Source organism: Dasypus novemcinctus, chromosome 16 (assembly GCF_030445035.2).
Source record: "Dasypus novemcinctus isolate mDasNov1 chromosome 16, mDasNov1.1.hap2, whole genome shotgun sequence".
In the NCBI taxonomy this organism is placed as follows: Eukaryota; Metazoa; Chordata; class Mammalia; order Cingulata; family Dasypodidae; genus Dasypus; species Dasypus novemcinctus.
In genome coordinates, this window is record NC_080688.1 from 11,669,577 (window position 1) to 11,678,682 (window position 9,106).

Genomic DNA, 9,106 nt, shown 5'->3' on the forward strand with positions numbered 1-9,106 from the left:
TAAATAAATAAGGACAAAAATGAGATGGGAGGCATCATCACTGACTATGCCAAAATAAGAGAGATCATAAGAGAATACTGTGAACAACTGTACGCCAAATCAATAGACAATGTAGAGGAGATGGACAAATTCCTAGAAATGCACAAACAAGCTACACTGACCATAGAAGAAATAGAAGATCATCACAAGGAAAGAGATTGAAGCAGTCTTCACAAAACTCCCAAAGAGGAAAAGCCCTGCCCCAGATGGTTTTAAAAGTAAATTCTAGGAATCATTCTAAGATGATCTAATATCAATCTTGCTTAGGCTCTTCCAAAAAAAAACGAACAGGAAAGAATGCTACAAATGAATTTCATGAAGTCAAAACCATGCTACCACCAAAACCAGACAATGATACTACAAAAAAAAAAAAAAAGACAATATAGGCTAATATCTCTAATGAAGAGAGATGCAAAAATCCTCAAGAAAATACTTGCAAACTGAATTTAAAAACACATCAAAATAATTATACACCATTATCAAGGGTTTTGTCCAAGGTATGCAAGGGTGTTTCAACACAAGAAAATCAAATAATGTAACAAACCATATAAATAAACTGAAGAAGAAAAAATCACATGGTTCTCTTGATTGGTGCACAAAAGGCATTTGACGAAATGCAGCATCTTTTCTTGATTAAAAATCAGTCCAAAAGTATGAGTAGAAGGAAACTTTCTCAATTTGTTAAAGTGCATGTATGTGTGTAAATATTTAGAGCCTCATTTCTTCCAGCCTCATTTCCTGCTGACTTGTGGGTTTGGGGATTTGTTTCATTGTTTCAGTCATTTTGTACTCTGATAATTCAACTGGAGATCTCTTATGGTTCAAAACAAATGTCCCACTGAAAGCTATTCAAATATCAACAGAATTATTTCAGGTTAAAACAGAAAATAAATAAATAAAGTGCATGTATGAGAAACCAACAGCAAGTTTTATACTGAACATTAAAAGACTGAAAGCTTTCCAGCTGAGGTCAGGAATAAGACAAAGATGCATAATGTCACCATTATTACTCAATATTGTGCTGGAAGTTAAAGCTAGAGCAATTAGTCTGATAGGGAAATAAAAGTTGCCCAATTAGGAAAGGAAGAATTAAAATTTCATTATTTGTTGATAATATGATCCTATATTTAGGAAATCTCGAAAAGTTCACAACAAAGACACTAGAATAAATACACATATTCAACTAAGTGGTAGGATACAAGATTAATATGCAAAATTCAATAGCATTTCAATACACTGATGAGCAATCTGGAAGGAAAATCTGAAAAAAAATCCATACATAAAGGACCTGTATTCCAAAAACTGCAAGACATCAGTAAAATAAACCATGTAAGTCTTGGATAAATTGGAGGACATTATGTATTCATGGACTGGAAGACTAAATTATTATTAAAATGTCAATTTTACCCAAATTTACTTACAGATACAACACAATCCTAATAAAAATTCCAACTGACTATTTGCATAAATGCAAAAGCCAATTATCACATTTATTTGCAAAGGTAATGGGCCCTGAGTTGCCAAAAATGTTTTTTAAAAAAAGACTGAAGATGAAAGACTCTCACTTCTTGATGCTAAAGCATATTACTTAACTACAGTGGTAAAAAAATATACATTGTACAGGAACAAATATATATTGACCAATAGAATTGTATTGAGAACTGAGAAATAGCCTCACACCTATGTTCAAATGATTTTTGACAAGACTGTAAATATCACCCAGGTAATCCAGAACACTCTATTCAACAAATTGTGCTGGGAGCACTGGATATCCATATCCAAAAGAAAGAAAGAATAAACCTTAACTCACACCTTATACAAAAATTAACTCAAAATTGATCAAGTATCTAAATACAGTAGTGACAACCATAAAACTCCTAGAAGAAAATGTAAGAAAATATCTTTGAGAGCTTGTGCTAGGCAGTAGTGTCTTAAACATTACATGAGAAAAAACAAGAACAAAAAATGGGTAAATGAGACCTCCTCAAAATTAAAAACTTTTGCACCTAAAAAGAATTTGTCAAAAGGGTGAAAAGGCAGTCAATTGAACGGAAGAAAATATTTGGAAATCACATATCCAAGAAAGGTTTCATATTCATGATACATAAATAGATTTACACTTGATAATAAAAACACAAATGACACATTTTTAAAAATAGAGTGAGTTAGGGGGAAAATACACCAAATGTAAGGTAATGACTATGTTTGGTAGTAATATTTTAAATATGCTCTTGCATAGTTCATAACAAATATTTCACAACGATGCAATGTGTTGTTGGAGGCACGATGTATGTTACCCCAGTGTGATGTTATGTATGTTTATTTTGTAAGTTCACTTATTTTTACGTGTGTTCATGTATGAATGATATACTTCAATAAAAATATATTTTTAAAAATGGGCAAAAGATTTGAGCAGACAATTATCCAAAGAAGAAATTCAAATGGTAATGTTGTAGAATTTGAGAGAGGTTCAATTATTTGCGTATAGAGAGGCCAGGACTCAGGAATGATTTTGAGAAGGAAAAATGGTTTATTGATGGCTGGTCGGACTTGGGAGCTTTCTGTTTCAATCAGGAGCCTGAAACAAGATTTTGAGTCCCTTTTATACAGAGAAGAAAGGCCAAATGGTCCTTTTGTTTCAGTTCTCAATAGGCTTGAAGTAGCATATTTATCTTCTACATCTTAGGTAAACTTTTAGCATGGACCTCAGGCATTCTAGATAAGCTTTTAGCATATTTGGTTTGCATTTCCCCTGAATACTTAAAGTTTATAGACCTTGCATTGTTAAACTGTTTCCTGGGACTGGAGTCCTTGCCATGGTCACCAAGGGCAGGACTGCAGTCTTTTACCATCTCACACCCACAAGTCACAGACAGCTTAGGTTATCTCTGAAGAGACAAAGAGCCTCCCACCCATAGCCCACATCATTTCCCCCCTTTGCCAAAGTTTAGCTTGCTAAGCTTTGGCATAATTATTTTTGGAGCTATGAGGTGGATGGTTGTCTGTTGTTTTGATTGATTATTTATCAATCTTTAGCATCCAGGACTGTTTTTAGAAGTTTAGAAGTTTTTATTCTGGACAGCAGAATCCTGGGGCAGGAGGCCCCTGCAGACATCCTGGGGCCACTGGCACTCACATGGATTTCTATTCAGGTTCCAGATCCATCTATTAATTTTGTTTTACCCTTAAAGAGTTTACACCTTTAATCTAAAAGGGATGCTGAAGGGAGATGATCTCTTTTCTGTAACTGCTTCCTGCTGGCCATGGACTGTAGTCATTGCCTAACAAGGTGTAAACTTCTTATTCTATTTTAACTGGAGGAAGATGGATCCGGCATTCTGTACAAAGTTGGATGATGTTGTCATATGGTAATGAGATGTTCACTCTGAAAGAAACAAACTTAATTAAAAAATTGAAATACCTGTTTTTAAAAGAGGACATTGGATTACAGAGGTAGACAAGGTTAGGTGCCTATAAAGATGACACTCCTTCTTAAAAGCTGGTGGGAACAGCATATATATTCTTTTTAAGTTATTTATCTTTAGAGAGAAATTGCAACAGACACTTAGCTTTGTCTGAAGACACATTCCAAACTGTTCAATGATTGGCAGTTATTCACTCCATCAGATGCTCCTGGTGAACTGGCACTCCTTGGGCAACCGGCTTCATTCAAGATTAAAACACTAAGTTGGAAATTCTCTTAGTTTTCAGCTGTGGGAGTGATCAGAACTACAGAATAAAGGTTTTTTTATACCTTGGTTTTAATTGTACAAATTCTAGCAATTTTGACTTGGTCAATAGGTGACTCACCATCAGCAAGCAAGCCTCACCTTTGCTACACAGTAGAGTACAGTAGAATATAGTAAGTTGACTGAGCCTGGCTGAGACTGCCACCTTATTCTATAGACATGTTTATTAACTGTTTAGAAAATGAATTTACTAGGAATTTAACATGTCTAATATACTTCTGCACTTGATCCAAAATAGAAAAGATAACGCTATAATTATTAGGCATATATTTAGTACAGGATAAAAGTACAGCACTTAATATTAACTAATGTATTACTTAATGCATTAAGGATTCAGAGTTGCAATTATTAGTTTTAAGTTTTAGGTTTGTAGTACTTTACATATTATCTCTCCATGAGAGCAGGCCATAATGCCAATTGTGTTTAAGTTTTACTTACAATATCCTGGTATCATGGCTCCACTTAGCATGTTCTTCACGCAGTAAGCAAGTCACAGCATAGTTGATCCTAGAGAGATTTTCCAGTATTCTACTAGCCTGGTGCATAGTGCTCTCTGGCACTATGGAACAGTGCCAGTGTGAGTCGATGTCCATTGTACACTTGGCTGTACCGAGTCATCATTGGCTGCTGCAGAAGCTTGAAACTGCAACATAGTTTCCATCGACCTTAGGAGCAGAACCAGAGGCTGATACAGCAAATATTTTAATTGAGGGGTCAGTGACCAGCCTAGCCAATAACTCACAGGGAGAGGCAAAATGCAATGTATACAAGGCTGGTTTGAATGCACAAAAGAGTTTGATAATGTTAAAGTTTATTCCTTGTGTGTATATATATGCATATATATATATATATTTTTTTAAACAATTTAATGCAACACATCATTTATCAAATGACTGTTTACTTACACAATTTTACCATGAAGATAACAGTAGGTACTTTAGTAATAGAGGAAAAAAATATTTTTCATTGTTAAAATGAAAACAGAATATTTCCAATAGAATCAAGATAACTTTTTATTACCATTTACTTAAATATGTACCTTGTGATGGCCTTCAGACAGGTTTTATTATCACAAAGTTATTTTTTTGCAACCAATACCAATCTAAGTTTCAGTTAATAATGACTTTTAGAACTGGAACTATTTAAACATTTTTAGTTTGGAAGATGTTTTACAAACTCTTTATAATTGACTATAACCACATTGACTAGCCACCTCATGTTTAAATAAACTTATTAAATTACAATTACCAAAGAAATTTACTCTATTTAAGAGAGCATATCTACAATTTTTTCTTTTAGCCTAATTTCACTGATGTGAACTTATAATTTTATTACTCTAAATATTTCATACATATAATGTTAATTTAGTTTATAAATTATCTATGGGAGATTACACTCAAGTTAAATAAAATTGAAACCATTATAGTTTATGCATGGAATGTTCTCTTTTTCCCTTACAGGAAGCTAAAAACTTTTCTTTGTTTAAGTTATGAAAATGAATAATTTAAAAGCATACTGACTACCAGGTTTTAAAACACATTACACAATTACTTAATTTGTTTAATCATAATCCAGGAAAGATCTCTCCATAGTTTTTATGGACTTTACTTACTGAAATTTGTTAATAGAGCCACTAATTACCTTTATTTTGTTGGAAAGAAATCTTCTGGAGGAAAATAAGGCTCACCAGATTGTGGAGAAGAAAAGAATTTATTATTCTCAATCTTGCAAAAAGTGGCACAGAGCCAGATATGACTGGCACCCTGAACAAAGAAAAATGACACAATTTATACCCCTAAGCCTAGCACGCAAGCTCTTCCTCTGTTTCTCCATAGAGTGGATACTTCAAAAGTTACAGCTTACCTGAGAAGATCTAACTTTCCCATGCAAAAGTTTGTGATTTAACTGCTTCCTCTATCACATTCTAACCATTTTAGTTTTTACCTGCTCCCCTTTGTTAAATAAGGAATAGAATTTAGTGCTGAAATGGCACCGACCTAGCTCCTTCTTGGGCATCCTTCCACTGCCCATAGGACTGGCCTAAGCTGGTCTTCTCCACTGCTGTCCAACCCAGGAGTGGGAGACTGAGGCAGCAGGCCCCCAGGTTACACCAATCAACATTTTTTTTCCTTTATGGGAAAACTAACCTAATCTTTGTTTGTTTGTTTTTTTACATTTTATGGCTGACAAAAGGTTTAAACTGGGAAATTATGGGCAAACTGATTCTTAATTCCCTAGCCTAGTAGATAAATTTAATCTGCCACACCTAGTCTTGCCTTTAAAGTTCTTGCAAAGAGGAGGCCTTTTCCCAATTATTTCTATAATCAGATTTCTTTATGACTTTTTCATCCTGCTTAGTTTAATTTGGGCTTTAAGAATATTTATTTACATATGTAACTGCATATTTAATTTTTTAACAATTTGAATAGAGCTCTTTTAAGAATTTTCATTTGTTAATTTGATATTAATATCCTGATGTATGAAGACATACACTGAGCAAATGGGCAGACACAAAGAGTTAGAAACAGAAACACAACTCATTGATATTACTTATAATTTGCATTATTTTATATACTGTTTAGCTTAATTTGGGGTCCAGAAATATATATTACTTATATAACTGCATATTTAACTTCAACAATTTGAGCAAATAGGCAGACATGAATAGTTTGACACAAAAACATAACTTTAGTTATTTTAAACTTCTAATTTTTACAAAACAAGTATGACTGCAAAACATTTTAAAGACTCCTGAAACTTTTCTTAATTTGCACTATGACCATGCAGTTTTACACAAGAATTTTCTTTCTTAACTAATGGACTCTAACCAAAATGTTCTCAATGCTTTAGCACTATTTTTGTTTCAGAACTTTATATTTCATTTTGAATTTAGCAGAATTTTGGATAAGCAATAAGATTAATTTTATATATATTTACTGAGGCTATTTGAAGCCTCAGGGAGACAGACTGATTTTTCTCATGAATTGCCACTCTTAGGAACACTGACAATCAAGGCAGGAGACTTCTTCCCTCCACCCCCCTTTTCATTTTGGAGATAATAAAACTCCAGTGGTCATTTAACCTTATTCCATCAGGCAGCAATTTATTTCATTTACACTTGAATTCATGAGAGAAAGGGTTACTAATACCAGGACAGGAGACAGTGATGTCCCAGCTCTTCTCTGGCCTGTAGGGGCAGAAGCTATTATGAAAAAAACATAGGCAAAGGTAAGGGGTGAGATTAGGCTTGAAGTAACTATAAACAAAGGAAAGGCTAGTTTAGAATTTACACTTAAATAATAGTTTCAGGCTAAATTCACTGAACTATAATTTCAGTTATTATCTTTCCACTGTTTTATAATATAAATGCATTTATAAATGATTTTAACTCTTAGTTACAGTTTTCATTAATTTTTTAAAACCTGTTAATTTTATAACACTTTAAACACTTTTTATTTGACTTATAATATACTAAATGAACTTAACTATTACTTTAATTTTTCCTTTAAGGTAAAAGAATACATCTCTTGCAGTTAGTTTGAAATAAAAAGCTACTTTTCAGGATTTGATTTCTAGAACATAATGTTCTTTTAAAAGAGATAAGACCCTTTCTTCTTCAAACACTTAGGAAATGATGAGGTTAAAGCACAAAAAGTTATTTTGATAAAAGATTTTCTTTGTATATTGATCTAACTCAATTTTAATCATAAAAATTTTCCTTCCACAAACCTTCTACACTTTCAGTATTCATTCAGGTTTTGTCCCACACTCTACTCTTTCCAATAATCAGTCATTTTATCTTAGGACAAAATCATCTTCTGTTTCCTTAACAATAAACACACATTCCATATATCCCACATACTAAGTTACCAGGCAAACTTCTTACAACATATAATTGCCATTAATACTAAACAAGCTTGTTAAAATAATGAACTTTTCTTCACTTTAAATACTTAGTAGCATGTAATACCAAAAACAGTTTTTTGGAATCAAGTTGGCAGGGAAGGCTGGAGGCCGACAAATTTTCTTGTTATAAAATTACTTTTTATTATTATTATTATCAATTCAGTTTTTGTTTAATAATGACTTTCTGCAATTAGCCATTTAGATACCTTAATTTAAACAATGTTTTGTTAAACTTTTATAATTATTTATACCTTTAAGACAAATTCTACTTTCACATTCTCTTACTTAAAGTTACTACAATACCTTCTAAGAACCTGGGCAGAATTCAAATATATTTTGGCTTTGACACCCTATGGAGGGAACTTACTGCATTTATTCTGATTCTGCTTTTCACCCCTTTCACTTCCCCCCTTCCAGGCAGTCAGGTGCACAACAAACAAACAGGAATGTGGCTTATGAATAGAAGCTCTGAACTCACTGGAAAGGGGCAAGCCCCTCTTCCCTTTCCAGCTTTCAGCCAAAATGAACTGACAGAACCTACTCAAATTCAGCATCTCTCCCAGGGACCCAGCCACCCTGACTGGGGCAGCCCCAACAAACTTGGGTGCATGGTGTGGACACAGATGGCCTCCAAGCCCTGGCAAAGGGGCAGACCAGAGACAAGACAGCAGAGCATGCACAAACATCTAGACTTGGAAAACATCCAGACTCCTCAGTTTTGTCCCATAATCATTTCACCCCATTGCCAATGGCAAGGGAGGGTTCCACCTCAACAGAATTCTACTTTACATAACCACACAACTCCAACCTAGCATTGAGCTGACACAGAAGCACAAACGTCACTGATCTGAACCACAAGTTTTATATATATATTTTCAGCATGGCTGCCCCCACAGCCATCACAAAACTTAGAACACTTAACATTTGGTATAAAGCAAATTCATTCACAATTTAGCACCATAACAAAAGATTTCAGCTAGACTTTTTCCACTGTTTAACTTTACATCCAGACCAAGCTCCACTAGAAAAGGCGATCCATTTTCCTGTAACCAAGTTGTTGTTGTTGTTGTTTTTTAATCTAGACCAATTTCCAGGATGTTAAGACTTGAACCTATAAATAGCCCTTTTTATTAAAATCAAGCCTCCACTCCTATAGTGGATATAAAACCAGTACCAGATTCTAACATGCAGTTAGACAAACCCAAAACACCAGGGCTTTTTCCTGGTTTTTCTCCTTATTCTAGACCTAGAGAGAACAGCTTCCCCCCAATTTTCTGGGGCTACTAGGGTTCCCTTGGGAGGTGATCAGCCTTCCCTTCCTAGCAATTAAAGCTAGGGCTTTCCAGACTGTGCTCACCCGGGGAGTCTACCTTCTTCCATGTTCGGAGTTCTTTTTCGTTCCCAGAATCTTT